We start from the raw sequence: 18,635 nt of genomic DNA, 5'->3' as shown, positions 1-18,635 counted from the left end.
GCCTCCCGCGATGACCTCCGGCAGTCCCTGAACGGTGCAGCCGATCTTCAGTGAACGCCCACTAGGTGCCAGGCACCCCACCACGCAGTAAGGACCCAGACGTAAAACACAATCCAGTGGCCCGTGAGTTTGCAGGCTAGTGGGAGTGGAGGTGACAGCCACCGTCACAGAAGATGGTGACAGGATGTGTATGGCGTAATAAGAGAGGAGCAAGCATCTGATTACGCCAAGGAGTATTTAAGGGCAGGTTTCACAGAAGCGTTTACATTTGATTTGAGCCTTAAAGAAATGACCGGGAGTTCACTGAATAAGCAAAGTAGAGGAGGCCATTAAGAGGCTAAGGACCCCTCATGTGGAAAAGCCTGGACGCTGAGAGGGCTTATTGCCTCGGGAAAACTGCCAGTCCTGTAGCTACGATGGCCATTGCAAAGGCTGTTAGCAGAACGGCAGAGGGAGATGAAGTGGCAGAGGGAAATCAGATCACGAGGGACCTTGTCCGTGCTACTCGGTGATTTTATCCAGCAGGCATTGGAAATAGAATCAAACCTATGTTTTAAAGCATGCTGGTGGTTGAGTGGAATATGTCAGCATTCTACGAGGATGGAGGGCAAAGACCCAGAGAATAGGAAAGTGCTTAGTAGGTGCAAGTAACATTTGTTTTTAGTTCTTACTTCTAAAATTATAATTATTATTATTATAACAGCCCACATTGTTCATGCTGACATATAGATAGAAACATATAATATAAAATGTAGGAGATATGAAAGAAGTTGGTCTGCTTGAAATATTGCTTAGCCAGCTGTAATATACTGTAGAGCAGTGGGGTAGTAGCAGAGGGAAGTAGAAAAGGTGGCCAGGAAAGAGGTTGTTCAAGGCCATGAATATCATGCTAAAGTGCTATTCTATAAAGTAAGGGGGGCGGGGGGACAAACAAGTATTTTATATATTGCGTTACAGTTTATGAAGATTTTTTTCTAAGCATATCTTATGTAAATTTCAAAGGAACTCTGAAAAGTAGGCATTAATTATCCCATTTTACATATGAGGCAGTGAGTTTGGGGAGCATGCATTCATTCTGCATGATTGAGCACCTGCTGTGTGCCAGGCACTCTGCTGAGCCACGGAATACAAGGAAATTATAGTCTAATATCTCATAGAGGAGACAGGAGTAAATCAGCAATTATAATAGGTTGCCATGATAAAGGCAAGGATAAAGTGATATGGGAGTAAAAAAGGGATTCGTCTAAATCTACAAAGTTAGGGAAGGCTTCCTGGAGTAGGTGAACTTGAGCTGAGTTTGCAGGAACAAAATAGGTTACATTAATTGCCCACAATTATTCAAGTAGCATTCAGCTAGCAAGTGATTTAGCTAGAACTTGAACACAAACGTGCTGTGTCCTGTTCTGTGCCCTTTCCCCTACCCTAAGGATCAACCTTTGGTCCTTGATGTTGAGCTCCCATTGATATGCTCAATCACAAGTCTACCTGTTGTATTTTGAGACGGGCAGAGATCCCTTTTTCTTTTTAAAACCATTCATTTTCTCCTTTTAGACGGAATCTCTGGATAAATGTAAAAGGGAGTTGATTAGGCTCTGCATAAGTGTAGTGCTACCTATCCAGGGAATTAACTCCGGAAAGGGGCATCATGTAAGAGGTCCTTTTTATCTGCTTTCCGCCATTTGGGGGCACCATAATTTAGTTGCAATAATGTAGTATTCACCAAATACAGACATGGTTTTACAACAATAACTTGATGTGTTCCTCCCCACCCCCGAAACTCAGTTTTATAGAAGTCAGCAAAGTTCTCTTCTCTTGATTTCTAGGGCATCGCTGCTCCTTCTCATCTCTTTGGCTGGTTTCTTCTCGTTTCCCTGACCTCTCAACTTTGCAGCAGCCTGTTCTCTGTATTCTTCAGGTGGCTTTATCCAGTCTCACACCGTTAAACACCCTTCTCTTTCAACAATTCTCAGTGTTTCATTATCAGCCCTAACCTCTCCTGACCAGCCCCCCTACTGGTATTTCTCATAGACATCTCAAATTTATTATGTCCAAATTCCTGACTTTCCAAACCCGCTCCCCCATCTCAGTAAGTGACACATCCTTGCTTCTGGTTTCTCAGGCCATGACCTTGGAGTCATCGTTGACTCCTCTCTTTGTCACACCGCACATCATATTCCTCAGCTCATCTTTCATACTAAATCTGGGTAATATGTGGCCCATAGTTAATAAATGGTATATCAGTACCACATTCTAATACACAATAAAATAATAATATCTATGTTTCCAGACTTTACGGTCACTCTGTATATTCAGAATTCAGTTGCTTCCACAACCTTCACTTCCCACAAACTGTCCTAGGTTGCCATCATCTCTTGCCAGGAGTAGTACAGTAGCCTCTTAACTGGTCTCCCTGCTTCTGTTCTTGCTCTCTTATAATCTAATCTCAACACAACAACCGGAGTGATCCTTTTAAAGCTTAAAACCCAAGTCAGGTCATATAATACCCAGTTCAAAATCTTCCATTGACTCCCATCTCACTCAGAGTAAAACCCAGAGACCTTGCCATGACTAGCAAGGCCCGAAGTGTTCTGGCCCCTGTCTCTCTCTAACCTCCATCCCGACAGGCTTGCTCCCACCTTAAGCTTTTGCATCTGCTGGTCCCTATACCTGCAAAGCTGTTTGTCCAGAGAGCTATTAGGCTGGCACCATGGCTTTGTTTTGGACTTTGCTCAGACGTCCTTTGATCTTCCAGTAAAATCACAACCCCCCACCTCGGCCACACTCCCTATGACTTTTGCCCCATTTTATGTTTCTCTGTGGTAGTACAACCATCTGACAGGCGTCCTGTTTCTCCTTGTGCCAGAAGTAAGATTCAGGATGGTAGGAGCCATGTTTTGTTCACTCATACATTCCCAGCACTTAAAACAGGCCTAACACCAAGTAGGTGTTCAAACATTATTGAATGAATGAAAAGAGAGTGACTGGATCTACACTATTGAATAAGAAGCACATATTACCATAGAGTTAGATTAAACATGGTTATGCACAAGAAGTTCTGATATTAACAACAATTCCCTCAAAAAGAATTGCTAAAAAATTTTAAACAGTATAGTTTTAAAAGAAAAATTCCCCATTGTAGATAAGTTGAGATTTCCCATATTCCTAAACCCTCCCAAATTTGCTTATATTCTTCTGAGCGTCCATGATGGTGAGGGCTGAAATGCTGGCATTCTCACATTACAGTCTCTATGCCAAGGTTCTGCCTTTGCGTTTGTTCAGTTATAGAGTTGTTATGAAATAAACCAATAAAAGTGGCCTTGCTACCCTCCCAATATGCTCTAGCACATCTGCTGATGGTTACTTACTACTGAAATAACTTCCCTTAGAGATTTTTCTGTTCTGCACCCTGCCCATACTTGTTAGGGGAAGGGTTATGTTCTCCCTGGAATGCAGTTTCCTGTGGAAAAGTAGCTTCCTCATTAAGGTGCAAGCTAAAAACACCATGGTACTTCCTATAGAGCACTACTCAACTTTTCCTTTCTTCCCACTCCCCAGCCATGGACGTTTAGGGATTCAGTGTTTAACCACTCACTTGGGATAAGGACTGTGGCCAGAGGATTCAGTGTTTGAAAACCAGCAGTGGAGCTGTTGAGTGTAATGATGATCCAGGTCGGTAAACCAGGAAGACTAAAGGATAGTGAGGCCAACCTTGAGATGTCATTGTCTTAAAATCAGCAACATGTTGCTATCTTGAAATTTCTATCTTTACAACGTGTGGAAATAACAGGGATCCTGTTCAGACACAACTTGAATTTAAGGAAATTCAACAAGCTGGCATTATTGAAAAGAAAGTCCTTCTTCAAAGAGTTGGGAGTAGCAAATTACTTCTTTTAACTCATTTAACAAATACAGGGTGTCCCCAAAAAATGTATACACACTTTAACAGTTCAATTTTGAACATGAAATGTATGTTATTAAACACTGCCTTTATAATTACTCAAAGTGTGTGTGTGTATTTTTGGGACCCCCTGTATTTACTGAGCATCTACCTCCTATGACCAAGGTACTCTGCTGTTTCTACAACAGATTCTTTTCTATTTCAATTTTTTTAAAAAGAAAATTATTACCAAATAAAAGCTCAAAAGGGTAAATCTTGAGCAAGGTTTAGGTATAAAAGGGCAAAGAGATAGAAAAAGATACCATTTCACAGTATAGAATAAGTTTAAATTTTAGAATCCCAAATTGAGTCTTATATAATACCTTTCTTCTTGGCCTTCAAGGGATTAATGTTAGGAATATCCTGTGAGCCAGCAGTTTCCTCTTTATCTTGGGACCAGTTCCCCAACTCTGAACGGTGCCACTTAGCAAATAGAAATGTGTCTAATTTTTTAAAATATATTTTATTGATTTTTTTACAGAGAGGAAGGGAGAGGGATAGAGAGTTAGAAACACTGATGAGAGAGAAACATCGACCAGCTGCCTCCTGCACACCCCCTACTGGGGATGTGCCCGCAACCAAGGTACATGCCCTTGACCAGAATCGAACCTAGGACCCCTCAGTCCACAGGCCGACACTCTATCCACTGAGCCAAACCAGTTAGAGCAAAAACGTGTCTAATTTTGTGCAAAAGATGCAACGTTGCAATCCATTTTCCAACAAGAGAAAAGATATGGAAAGAGGCCTTCACAAGTTGTACTTGTTATGGGAGGGAGGAACTTAGAGAGGCGGGTGAGTTATAAATTTGAAGATAAGAACTAAGAAAGTTGAGGTGACAAAAACTTTAAGGCAGTGAAAAAAAATCTTAAAATTTCAGAAATCCTTTAGTCCAACCAACTCAAGAGAAAGTGAATCCCAGAAGTTGAAGTATCCAGTCCCAGTTCATGTCCTTGACAGTGGTAAAACAGGTTGGAACGCATCCTGGCTCAGAGCTTTTCTCTTTTTTGTTTGTTTGCTAAGGGTAATATTATGGGCTAAGTGCACTGAGAAAGCATTTTCCCTGGGATTTTAATATTGTGAGTGAACCGGAGTGGTATTAAGTAAGTTCCCCTAAGAATTCTTAATGTTTCTATGGATGCTTGGCTATACTAAGAGGAAATGAGCGTTTTCCTTAAGACCAGCAGCAGCTTGCCGATGGATCATCTCCAGGACTAGAAATTTTCTTATGTGAACATAATGGTTCAGGGGGAAATTTGTTAAAACTGAAACCAAGCATAAAGAAGCAAAGTGTTTCAGTGAACCTCCTGCATTTTAGTTCAACTCTGGCAGCAAGAAAACAAAACCACATAATCTAAGGCTCACGCCCAACTCTCTGAAGCCCCATATCTGCTAGTTCCTGTGTGGTTTGCCTGCAGACTGCAGGACTGACTCGGGGTAGTTTGGAGGAGGGAGTAAGAAGTAGGGAGGAGGAGGAACTTTAATGGTTCTGTGAGCGTGTACCCTCTGTTTAGTGTGGTAATTGGAAGACAGCACAAGGTGTATCTGTACCCTGAAATGCAGTAATTTGGATGTGAATGCATCTTCCTTCTTGCAGGAGAGGATTCTAATAACTCAGTGTCAAAGCCAAGATACAGACTCAACTGCTTCTCTTCTGAAAGGTATGTCATTATACAATGTCGGTTCACATACTCTAGACATCTTGAACAGTTTTATAATTTGCAGAATGCTCTCTATGAGTCAGATCCAATTAAAATGAATCCCATGGGCTTTCCAAATATTGCTTTTAATACGTTGGTCCATCAGCTAAGGTCTCTAAATCATTTGTTGTGGCAATGGCTGTGGTGATAGGATTTGACTTCTATCTAGCAAGTGAACTAGAAGACCTGTTCCTTACCCAGCCCATTACAGAAAAACACCTCCACTGACTGGCTTCTGAGCCATATCAGAGAGAGACTTTAGGCCCTGGGATCACAAAGGTGAAATTTCACTTCACCATAGTCAGCATTTGATTCAAACTGGGGAGTGGAGGTGAGGGGTTGAGCAGCAATGAATGAACACTAGTACGCTGAGGTCAGGATTTCTCTTATTGCTCTCATGTATACTTCTATTAGTATTTATGTTACCTTAACAAAGAACTCCAGTTTGGGTTTCTTTACAAAAAGAAAACATTATGTTGAAATAGATTCTGAGAAGAGTGCTGTCTATCTTTGTCTCTATTAACCGTTAATGCTATATCCCTAAGACTGTCTTTAGTTCAGGCAACAAGTCTTAAGACACCTCCTCTATGCTCTTTGCCCATCTGTTCCTGAATGTGAGGATTGAACACACCTGCCAAGGATTTTACTAACTTTAAAATATTGTATTTAAACACGATTTTGTGGGGAAAAAATATTGTATTTATATACCCCAAATTAGGCCTTGTTAATTAAGCCCATGCTCTTAATTTGCACATTACTGAAAATAAGCATCCCTAGATAAATTAAGAGAGGAAAAATTTAGGATTTAAAAATCCAATGGAAAGGATTACATGTTGCTTATGTTGTGTCATATGAGAATGGGAAACCTCAGGTTGAAGACTCTTGTTCTATACAACTACATTTATCATAGATTGTTTAGCTCCTTAGTGGTCCCCTCTCCCATTTTTTTTCTTATTTTTGGTTTCAGAAAGAACATTTACTGTAAGTATATTCTGCTTTAACAAGCCAGTGTATTTTTTTTATAAAACTTAATATTTTTAAATAATTTAAAGTGATTCTCTTTATAAAAGGACCCATTATTAAATAAAGAAAACTATGTAAATAGTCAGCTAAGTGCATTTAAATTTCAAGTTTTAAACATTCTGATTTGCACTCTTTTTGAGAAATTTTTTGGGTTTTTTTTTTAAAGAGAGACAGCCCTATATCACTGAATAAAATTACCTTTATAGATTGAACTGGGAGTGTCTTCCCTGTAGTAAACTGTAATCTTATTCTCCCTAAATTGTAATAGATTTTATCTTTTTAAAAAGACTACTGAAGCAGAGGGGAAGGAGGTGATCAGTTTGTTCAATATGAAGAAATATCTCTATTGCTAATATAATATCCGTTTGAATTTCTTCCACATCTTAGACCCTGATAAAAATCCCTTTTTTAAAAAATTTCAATAGTTCTATGTCTACCTTATAGGGATATTATAAGAATAAATGAGTTAACATAGATATGAAGTGCCTTAGGAAAATGGCACTTTGAAAATACAAAATGATATCATTATTATTTTTTTGAATCTCGATCATTTTCTTCCCACCTCTTATACAAAGTATATCTCACTTACTACCTAAAGCCATCTCTTTGAGAACCATTGCCTTCTGGAAGAGCTGAAAATGACTCTAGTTTCCACATATTTATTGATCCTCAGAGAATAACATTCACTGGTGTTGGTGACTTGTAGGGTTCATGCCGAAACTTGAGCAAAACTTGCCTCTTTTCCTGAATCAAGAAAAGTCTACAATTGTTCAAAACTGTGTCATTAAGTGTGATTCCATCAGTATTTTCTAAACAAGTAATAGTAGTTGCTTCTGGATTAGTCCTAGGGACAGATTCTTCATTTTCGTGCCCTTGCAAAATAAACTCAAAACTTGGTCAAGAATCTTCATGACCTAAGTTATTTGAATCAAAGAATAGGGTCGGTTGGCCCCCATTTTGCCCATCTCAAGTATTTGCCCAGCATATCTTGATCCATAAAGAAACAACACAGCCTCCTCTTTCCCTCTCCCTCTCCCTCTCCCTCTTCCTCTCCCTCTTCTTCCTCTCCCTCTCCCTCTCCCTCTCCCTCTCCCTCTCCCTCTCCCTCTCCCTCTCCCTCTCCCTCTCCCTCTCCCTCTCCCTCTCCCTCTCCCTCTCCCTCTCCCTCTCCCTCTCCCTCTCTACTTTGCAAGCCTCAGGAAAGCATACTACATAACATAAATGAACACTGGCAAACATTTATTGGACATTTACTATGTGTTAGGCACTGAATTCTCTTCAACAATGTTAACAACAGTTTTCAATAAGCTTGAGCCAATAGGAATTTAGTAACTTTAAAAAAAGTTTTCTTTTTAAATATCAATTCAGAGGCAAACGTTTTAGGGAATTAAAACACAAAACTATTACTAAGTACGTGAAAATAAAAGTCCTACATGTTCTCCAAAGATGTAAGGCATATATCTTATGAAGAAAGTGAAGAAAATGTTCAAAATTAAAGTTGAAATATTAGTACAATTAACACCTCTAGAATCACCTAGATTCAACAGTTGTGAACTTATTGCTATATTTGTTACATTAGTATGTGATTTCTTCCTGAACAACTTGTAAGTTATAGGCAAAATGACATTTCATCTCTAAATAATTCAGTACACATCTAAGAAGAAGGACATTTGCCTATATTACTACAATGCCATCATTATATCTAAGAAAATGAACAGTAATTCCTTAATATTATCTAATATCTAGGCCATACCTAACTTTCACCATTTGTCGCTGAAATGTCTTCCATACCTAAAAAATAACAAAACAAAACTGGATCTGATTGTTAAAAAAGAAAGCACATTTTTGCTGTGGTGTTTTATGTCTTTTTATTTGACATTGAATTTTTTAAAAGGTTAGGCCATTTATCTTGTGGAATGTTCCACATTCTGGATTTCTTGTTGCCTCATGATATCATTTAATTTCTCCCTTTACCCGTGTATTTCCTATAAACTCAAAGTTAGAACTAAAGTATTTATTATATTTCGAATGAGCATTTATTGCAAGGTGCTTTATATTGCATCTCATCAGGAGGCACAGAATGCCAGGTTGTCCTTCTATTTGTGATGCTCAGTTTGATCATGGCTCAAGGTAGCCATCTCACTCCAGGGATCTCTGTTGCAAAGCTACTTTTTTCTCCTTTGCAATTGAGAAGTAATCTGAGCAGGTGACACTTTGGCACATGGCAATATCCTGTGTCCCAACAAACTTCACCAGTGACTTTAGGCGATAATCCTTGCCTAAATCGACTATTCCATTAGGGGTCATATACATCTTAGTACACTTTGAAGAAGGATTAAACATACAAATTCATCATTATCAGCAGCAGCAGAAGATATTTCTTTTTTATAAGTATTTTTTACTTTTTAAAATTTTATTGTTTGATTTTAGAGAGAAAGAAAGGGAGGGAGAGAGATAGAAAGAGAAACATTGATTTGTCGTTCCACTTTGTGCATTCATTGGTTGGTTCTTGTATGTGTCTTGACTGGGGATCCGGCCTGCAACCTTGGCGGATCGAAACGATGCTCCACCCAACTGAGCTACCCGGCCAGGGCAACAGGAGATATTTATTGAGTGTATAAGTTTAGGTAACAACAACAACAAGTAACATTTGCTGAATGCTTGCTGAGGAGCCAGACAGTCTGGGTTTGAAGCCAATCCTTCAGTTACTAATTGGGCCAACTGGGACAAGTTACTTAGTCTTTCTGTACCTTAGTTTCTTAAGCTATAAAATGAGAGTAATAATTGCACCTATCTCCTCGTATCATTTTGAAGATGAAATAATTTATACATATAAAGTTCCTAAAACAGTGTCTGTTATTTGCCAAGCACTGGTCTGACACTTAGCAAGTATTAAATCATTTGCTTCTCATAATGGCACAATGAAATAAGTGCTAATATTATCCTTCTTTCACAAGTGAGGAAACTGAGGTACAGAGAAGTTAGGTAACTTGCACAAGGTCACTTAACTAGTATGTGATAAAGTCCAGATTTGAACCCAGGTGGTCTGTCAGGGAGAAGTGACACAAATGAAACTGAATGGAAATCAGTAACAGGACCCCTCACTCCCCAAGCACCACCACCACCATCCAAGTTTTGGGTTTTTTAAAATATTTTTTTATTGATATTTTACAGAGAGGAAGGGAGAGGGATAGAGAGTTAGAAACATCAATGAGAGAGAAACATCAGCTGCCTCCTCCACACCCCCTACTGGGGATGTGCCTGCAACCGAGGTACATGCCCTTGACCGGAATCGAATCTGGGACCTTTCAGTCCGCAGGCCGGTGCTCTATCCACTGAACCAAACCAGTTAGGGCCACCATCCAAGTTTTAAGTTAAGTTATTGAAAACCTGGGAGTGTTGCTACCAAAATATTTTTTGGTTTTGTTCATCTGAATTAGAGCAATAGATGAGTTTACTTATTGCATTTATATACCTTAAGGCTCTGTATAAGAAACTTTAAACATAAAAGATAATAGTAGGAACTGAAAAATGTAGAACGATAAAGGAATAAGAAGGAAAAAACTGAAAGGAATAATAGGAGAGGGGAGTTAGGAGACCTCAGAGCCTCAGGACACAAGATGATATTTTGATATATCAAGGGAAAAGAATCTCTCATTTTCCACATTCCTGTACTGTATAAGATGTCACTGCTAAAACACAAGAGTATAGCCATTGTCAGATTTATAAAAGACCACACTGGATTTCTTCATGGGACAAAGGATGAGTCTTGTTAGAAGGTGACTTCCCTAATTGGTTATCTCATGCACTCAGACATTCCGTAAATCAGTCTGGCTTCTGAAACAACTACACAGAAAAGGCCTTACAAGCTGGGGATTGGTCCCTACCCCTTCATTAACATTACAAAAGGGTTCCAGTGCTATCTTATTTGCTCCTTTGATTGCCATTACAGAAAACTCTCAAGTGTAATTTTCTAAAGAGAACTAAAAATAAATGAGAAAAAAATCCAACATTAATAATGTTTTCATGCATTTCTAACCCAGTCATTGCTAAATTGTTTCCGCCTTTTTTATGTTTTTTAATGAAAAGCACTCTAATTGATCAATTGGTCACGAATAATACTTTTCCATTTGTTTTTCTCCACACCTCTCAGCCTTCCAGAACCACAGGTTTAATGTGGCAGCCTACAAATGGTGTATGATTGGTGTCTTCTGTCTGGTGCTTTGTCAGAAAATACTGGAAACAATCTGCTGGGAACTCAGTAGGAACTCAGTAAATAATATGTGGATAGTTCTCCTGTTAAATATGATTTTAAAGAAAAGTCTTTTTAAATAACTAAGAAAGCCCTAGCCGGTTTGGCTCAATGGATAGAGTGTCAGCCTGCAAACTGAAAGGTCCCAGGTTCGATGCCCTGAGTTGTGGGCTCTATCCCCAATGGGGACTTGCAGGAGGCAGCCAATCCATGATTCTCTCTCATCTTGGAGTTTCTATCTCTCCCTCTTCCTTCCTCTCTGAAATCAATAAAAATATATAAAAATAAATAAATAAGAAATATTACTAGAAAAGTACACAAGTAGAAAAAAATCTGGGTGATTTGTTTGAAATTTGTATTCATTTTATAGGTCACAGATTTTTAGCACCTTATGGAGCAAAATGTGAAGTCAGATTTGAACCCCTCCCCCAAAGAGAATTATATTCTAAAATTATGAATTATTATTAATTATACCCTTATTATTAAGGCTAGCAGGAAGATCTCAACCATATGCTAAATCTAAGAAAAGTGTCATATTTTAATGTAGTATGTAAACTCTTTAAGTTAATCATAAATATGTTGACATCCAAGACAGCACATAGGTTATCTCTGGTGGTGGTGAGGTGGAGGGTGGAGGGGAGTGTCAGAGACACATTTACAAAGCTGAGGAAAGCTATAGAAATTCTCTTGGGGGGAGAGGAGGGGCGGCAAGGTGAGCGGGGTATGCCAGCTCTCATCCACACACTCCTGTACACAGAATTTCCAATGGTCCATGGATGCCCGGAGTTCATCCATATATCTTTGACAGGAAAAATGTCCTTTATTTGGAGTTTTGTCTTTTCCCCCTGAGCCTTATAAAGCTTTAAAAAGAGTTTTAGAACATTATCTCGTTTGATCTGGCTGTGATCTTTGAGGTAGACAGACCACATATTTTACCTCTGGTTTTGCAGAGTGGGAAAAGCAAAGCTCATGAGGTTAAGCGACTTGCTCAAGGTAATTTTGCTGATATCTGCCAAGACAGTACCAAGGCTGGTAAGTTGTAGCCCTGGCCTCCTTCTACTGCACTGGTCTGGGCACAGCATTCTGGAGACACAGGAACCCTTTCTGGGACTTCTGGAATCTGAATTCCGGCTCTACTGGAAACGACCTGTGTGACTTTGAACAAGACATTATAACCACTCTGGGCCTCAGTTTCCTTCTTGGTCAAGTGTGAGGTTAGATCATGTGTTTTCTAAAGCTCTTTTGGTTCTGTTGCAAACTACCTAATCCCACTGGGTCTGAGAACAGAAATGACCTTTTCTATGATAGATGGCAAGACCTTTCAACCCTTCCCTGTAGGTCATAAGAGCTGGCATCCAATTCCTGATGGGTTCCTTTGCAATATCCAAATCCTGTTAGAAACTATAAACATCAATAGCGCTTTGATGGCCTGTTTGTGTGTCGTTCTGCTGGTTGCTTCATTTTCCTGCAGGGCTGACTGTCTCACAGCGATTTTGCTCTAACGCTGCTCTGCATCATACAGACATAACACGATATTTTATTATCCCTCTTGGGTAGTTCAGGATATAATATGGAAATAAATCATGTTGATGGACTTATTTTGGGCTGATAGACCTTATCCTTCTGAAAAGGTTATTCCTCTTGAAGGACCCAAACCTTCCACCCGATTTTTCATTATTAAGAGTTATTTTTATATTTTCTTAATATCCCTGAAATGTGCTTGGAAACTTGAGACTCATGAAAGGCCCTGCAGAACTGAATGCAGAAACCCTGAGACAGGAAAGATGTGACCAAGCTTTTGGAGGTATTTGGAGAATCTTTGAGCCAGTATAATTAGGACAAGTTTGTATGTTAACATTTGATTCAGATTTATAAAAAGTGTCCATAGCATATGCTGCCAAGTACACAAAATCCATGTTATAGTCCCCGTTTAATTCTGAGTCTCTCCGGGAAGCTAAAACAAGCAGGAAATTCTTATGTTCCATATGTCAGTAAACTAGGATTTTAGAACAGCAATTGTCAAACGGTGGAACTGCAGAAGCAAGGGTCTGCTGCACATTGCAGGCACCCCCCTGCTCTTGGCCTCTGGACTCATCCAAGCCAAGTACCGCCAGCATGGACAGGATGGCTACCTCAATAACCAGGAAGCTGGCAATCTTTATTCGTGATTATCAGCTGATGATAAGAAATTGGGGGCCCTGTTTCTCAGTCATTTTGCTCTTTCAATTTTCTAAAAGAACTTCAGGCTGGCAAATGGCGTTATATCAACTTCTTACAGAGAAATATATAATTTGCTCTGTACTGTGTCAGGTCATTGGACTGTGGGAGGTAATACTGTCCGGGGATGAGAGTGACGGAGCATGAACTTAGTCCCATGTTTTGTATTCTATTCTCAGGGTGCCCCATCCACTCCTCTGTGCTTGAGTGAAATTATACCATTCTTTAACCTGCTACCTAGGAGACTCAGGAAGAGACAGGCATTGTTACCCCAAAAGCATTTTTATGTCTTTGATATAAATATTCAGTATTTCATTTATAAGATGCATAACATGGTGCTTTCTTATGTAAACAAACCCATTAGTGGAATTTCTGTCTCCTACACCAATATTGTTAAGTAGACTACTAATTCATTTTATAAACCAGAAACTGTGTGGTGTTGCGACTTGACACTGGGTACCCTGTAACTACCCAAAGAAAGGAGCAAGTGTGAAGTCAAAGAATCCCCCAGCTGGAGAGTAATTCCCAAGCCCTGCACCAAGCAAGACGGAGCTCTTGGAGTGTAAACTCTGTTTTTCTCCAGCGTGGACACACACGTTTTATTTTAAAATGCAAAATGTAGGGAGAAGTAAGTTTTACTACACAGCCATCTCTGTCAGCTTGTATTATTTTATAAAGTGAAGGTTCAATTAGGTGTTATTATCATCAAGAGAGCACGCTGTAATGCTTTGTCATGTAGACGCTGTAAAAAATTACCTGTCTGGTTACTTTAATTCATCTTTTGGCTCCCCTCAGTCTCTAATTCACTGTACCCAGATGTACTGAGAACATTAGGGTAATAAAAACAAAAACAAAATGGTGTCCTTTTCCCTAAGGAACTACCAAGCTATTAGGGAAACTGGGACAAACAAAAGAAAATGCTACTGCAGTGCAGAGCTCATGATGAGGAGATAACAGAGTAAGTGGCTCAAGGCGGGGCTTTGCAGAGAGGGCTTCCTGAAGGAGGTGCACCTGCAGGCAGAGGGAGATGGCTTGTCGAAGAGGCATAAATGCATCCACAAATTTGCACATTTCAAGAAAATCATAGGAGGAGCAGGGTCTTCTTCACTGAAGATCTGTTTATTTTGCAAATGACAGAGTTGAGAGGGCTCTCATGATTCCCCCCTCCTCCCTTGGGGATCTAGAAATTAAACTTCTGCCACTGGAAACTCTACCTTAAGCTCTTTTTCCAGAAAGACTGCTCTTCTCTCATTTCCAACCATGCCTCTCTCTAAGTCTTCTCTTTCAAACACAAATATCCTTCATTCTTTTAACTACTCTCCCATGATGTGGTTTTACACGCTGTCTTCATCTTAAGCGTTCATCTCTGTCAGACTGTCCATTTAAGGCCCCTCCTGAACCATGGTGCCCGGAATGGGACAGATCTCTCCAGGAGTAGTCTGACAAATGCAGAACATCCGGGAATAGTATCCTCCCTTGATGTATACCTTATACTTCTCTTACTATGGCCCAACATTGCATAAGCCTTTTGGCCATTCATGTCACACTGCTGACTCATAGTGAAATTGTGGTCAACTAAAACCCATGAGTTCCCATGCACTATTATTAAGTCAGATCTTTATTCTGTACCTAGGCACAGAGGTTTAAGTGTAGAGAAATTTATCCCTTTTATACTTAATCATATCAATAACCCCCTATCAAAATATTTCAGAGCTGGCATATTAGTTCTTCCCAGCAGGTGAGTGTGTGCTTATTTGCTATGAGGGCATAGCTAGTCTCTTGCTTGGTCACTGGAAGAGGCCACCAAAGGGTCAGTACTTGATTATCTCCTTCCTATTGATAAATTGTCTGCAACTCTGCACAAATCTACATCTTTAGACAAACTAGTGAGCCTTAACCTTCCTTATTATAAAATAGGAGCAAATGTGAATGGTTATTTACTTCCCAAGGATGCAAAACAATGATGTCTACAAAACTCGAAGTAAAATTTACTCAGAGGCAGTATATATGAGAGGAAGAAATTTTTATTTTAAGCTCTTGGCAGCTTTCAGAAGATTTGATTTTCCTTATCACTTCATGATACAGTAAATAACATTCATTTTTGCAACTGGTTTAAAGTTATAATTGAGTTATCTGATTTGGGGTTGCAGTAACATCATGTGATATCAGTATAATTTCAGTGGACAATTTTTTGTAATTTGTGTAAACACCATAAAGTGTATCTGTTTTATTGCAAGGCTCTGTTTAAAGTGATTCTACTCTCTCCATCCCCTCCCCCACCCCCATCCTCACCCCTAGCCTCTTCCGTTAGTAAAACAAGGGCTACGAAGACCTTGAAGTTTAGGTTTTCATCAGACTTTTGGAAACCTCTGAAAGTCTTGCCAAACTAGCTTAGCAGTTCATAGGTTTTCATTTCTGGCTAAAGCAGAGAACTCACAGGAAACTTGTATAATATTTATAATTTTAAGCTAATAGAAATGTCACATTTCAGAACACATCCCTGTGAGCAGTTTCATTTATTATAGAAAGGTACAGGGAACATCCAGGTTTTTCTAATCTGCCATTCTAATGCAAATTTTAAGGTTGTCATGATCATGACCTTGAAATTATTAAGATTCAAACCCCCTCTCCACCCCTCCCCAGTGATTTTGTTTAGGGTCTTGCTATTCAGTGTGAAATCTGGGGATCAGTAGCATTGACACCACCTGGGAGCTGGTTATAAATGAGGATCCCAGACCCTGCCTCTAACCTACCAAATCAGAATCTTAACTTTAAAAAGATTCCCCTGGTAATTCTTATGCACGATAAAATCTGAGAATTGACCTAGGGTGAAGGGATTTCATCCCACTTTACCCATTATCTACATTGTGTTGTGATACAAAACTTACAAAATTCCATTTGGTGCTTACTAAGAGTTTAGAGTTGTTAGTTAACATTTTACCAGATTTAAATATTCTGTATACATTCAGCTTATATACATCAAGCTATTTCTCAAATATATAACTGGCTTTAAAATACTCTTATCTTTGTGGGTTCTTATAGAGCAGAAGCTGTCAACAGAGGGTGATTTTGACAACCCCTCCCCACCCCCAGGGATATTTCTCAATGTCTGCAGACATTTCTGGTCGCCACAATTTGAGTGGGGGTGGGGGTGTCACTGGCACCTGGTGGGTAGAGGCCAGGAATGCTACTAAGGATCCTGTTGTGCACTGGACAGTCCCCACAACAAAGACCTAACCAGTCCAACCTGTCAATAATAATGAGGTTGAGAGGCCCTATGATAGAGGTGTATGGTCTGTAGAGAAAGAGTCAGATGTGCAGCCATGCATAACGGAATGCCGTAGGAAAATGGAGCCATGTGCCACGTCATGGTATGGGCAGGCAAAGAGCAAATAGATTGACAGCTGCCTGAGCGATGATGGTGGGGGCTTGGAAGGAAGGGAGTGGAAAATCCAGCCACAGGTGAGAGGAGACATCAGGACAGATAGTAAGTAACCAGTGCGCACAAAGACAGTCAGCTCTAGGTAACAGGCTGGGCTCAGAGGCTGCACACAGGGCGGTGTGGGCTGGAGAGACACAGGCTCCATGAGGGGCTACTAGGTCTGATCGCAAAATCATGTGAGACCTGGAGAACAGGAAAGGATTCCAAGTGTTAGCATAGGAGTACACGGTGGATTTCAAATGCAGTAAGATGTGGACTTGGGAGCAAGACAGAGTCCCACTTGCTAAAATTGGGACACCCCAGAGCCAGGCCAGCAGCAGGGGGTGAGCTTTCAGCTAGAGTGAGTGCCTTAAATCCCTCCCAACCGAGAAGTGCTTCGTGTTGTGTTTGCAGTGCCGTTCACCTGCAGGAAGAGGTCAGGTGCTTCCAGCTATGGAGATAGGAGGGCGAGGAGCAATCTGGGTGCTGCCACCGGCTGCTGAAAAATCACAGGATAAGGACTGGAATAGAACGAGAGTCTCTTCAGGTTATTTTCCTACTGCAGGGCACCTAAATCATTTTGGAAAGATTATCTACTCTTCAAGTATAAAATTTCCAGAGAAAGATGTGTTAAGGATGTGTGTTGATGCCTAATCCAATCTAAACCAAGACTTCTGCATTCCTAACCCTGGGCCCCCGGACTGGGATGTAATGTAGTTGACTCTCTTTTATCCTACCCTGCACACAGGGTGCTTTCTAACATTCAGTGATGGTAAGTAACACAAACTGCCTCCACAGCTGCCAGGCCCAGGCTTCCCTGCTCTGGGCTGAAGAATCTCAATTCCATTAGCGTGTCACCTTGAGTCTCTGCCTAACCTCTTATCCCTTCGTAATTCTCCATGCGCTCTCCAAGTTTTGTCTGCTTATGATAGTCACCACCAAAACGTATTTATTAAGTACATGCTGTATTTACCTAGGAAAGCAAAGAAGGGAAAATACAAAAGGATATACATGGTTTGATTGGTTTTTATTAGTCTTTCTCTCTCCAAGGAGTTGTCAATCTTTGCCAAATTCATACACTTGTGGGAGCAGTAGTCTTTAGGCTAAGTTCCACTGGAATATTCTGATTGTCCTTGCAAATACTTTCACTGTGGCCCTCACCTAAGGACTATAGAGTTCACTGTCACATAAAGAGCTCTGATGTGAATTTAGCTCTAAATAAAAAAGATAAATGCATTTGCTCAGTTCCAGAGAAGGTATTATACTGCCGTGTGAACTTTGTTTCAAATGAGTTGCAAAACCAAGTTCTTTTCCACAAAAAGGGATTTATTCAACAGAATTCATTCACTTTGCTGCAACTGGATTAATTCCATTCCACACCATGTCTCTTAAGTAGAAAAGTAAACTGATTTGCAGCAGGCTGAAAGGATATGTTGACACATCCAAGTCAGGGAGATTATGCCAACTAGATTACAACCATCATGGTGGGCCAATTGTTTTAGTTTCTGTAAAGTAGTTGCAAAAGCACACCCCTTCGGTATGTGGGCTGAGAACAGCTTATCAAAGTTACGGTAGATTGGGGGATGTGGTAGAATGAGAAAGCACGCAGATGTGCAGAATGAGATGAGTGTTCTGCCCCTTCCTCTGGCCGGAACCACTCGTCCACTCCTCGGTGTTCTACAAGAACGTTCATTTTGTCTTACACCCATGTTCCAAAAGCCACCATTTCAGATTTTTGAATTGTGTTTCACATGGCACTGTTCAAGATACGCGCCCAGCCCCACTTGTGGTTAAGCAGGTACTGGCTGTGGGCTCATTGTGTGCTCAGCACTGTGCTAAGTACCACCCTGTAATGGGCCTCCACCCTCCACTCCCTCCATCCTCCACTCTCTGCTGCACACCGTCTTTTCTGCATCGCTCTCCATTTCCACAGACACCACCTCTTCAGCTTCCCGCGGCTTTCAGTCTCTGTTATCTTGGGAGCCTTCCTTTCATTTCTCCTGAATTGCTGGCTTTATTCAGGCTTTCACTTCGAACACAAGAAGGCTGCTCATGGAAATTTTTCTGATTTCCATAGCTAGTAGTTTC

At 40.3% G+C, this 18,635-nt stretch overlaps 1 protein-coding gene across 1 annotated transcript in view; it reads left to right on the top strand.

Moving 5' to 3' along the window:
- Positions 1 to 5,478: 5,478 nt before the first annotated feature.
- The window catches only part of GRAP2 (GRB2 related adaptor protein 2), a gene marked incomplete at its 3' end in the record, with an annotated part of 64,127 nt that continues 50,970 nt past the window's right edge, over positions 5,479 to 18,635 (top strand). Inside the window, exon 1 of the mRNA XM_079775419.1 lies at positions 5,479 to 5,595. The remainder of the gene's footprint in view (positions 5,596 to 18,635) is intronic.

Source organism: Cnephaeus nilssonii (genome assembly GCF_951640355.1).
Source record: "Cnephaeus nilssonii genome assembly, chromosome: 6".
NCBI classification, from domain to species: Eukaryota; Metazoa; Chordata; class Mammalia; order Chiroptera; family Vespertilionidae; genus Cnephaeus; species Cnephaeus nilssonii.
Note: the sequence above shows the minus strand (reverse complement) of the source record. Positions and strands in the feature narration are given on the sequence as shown.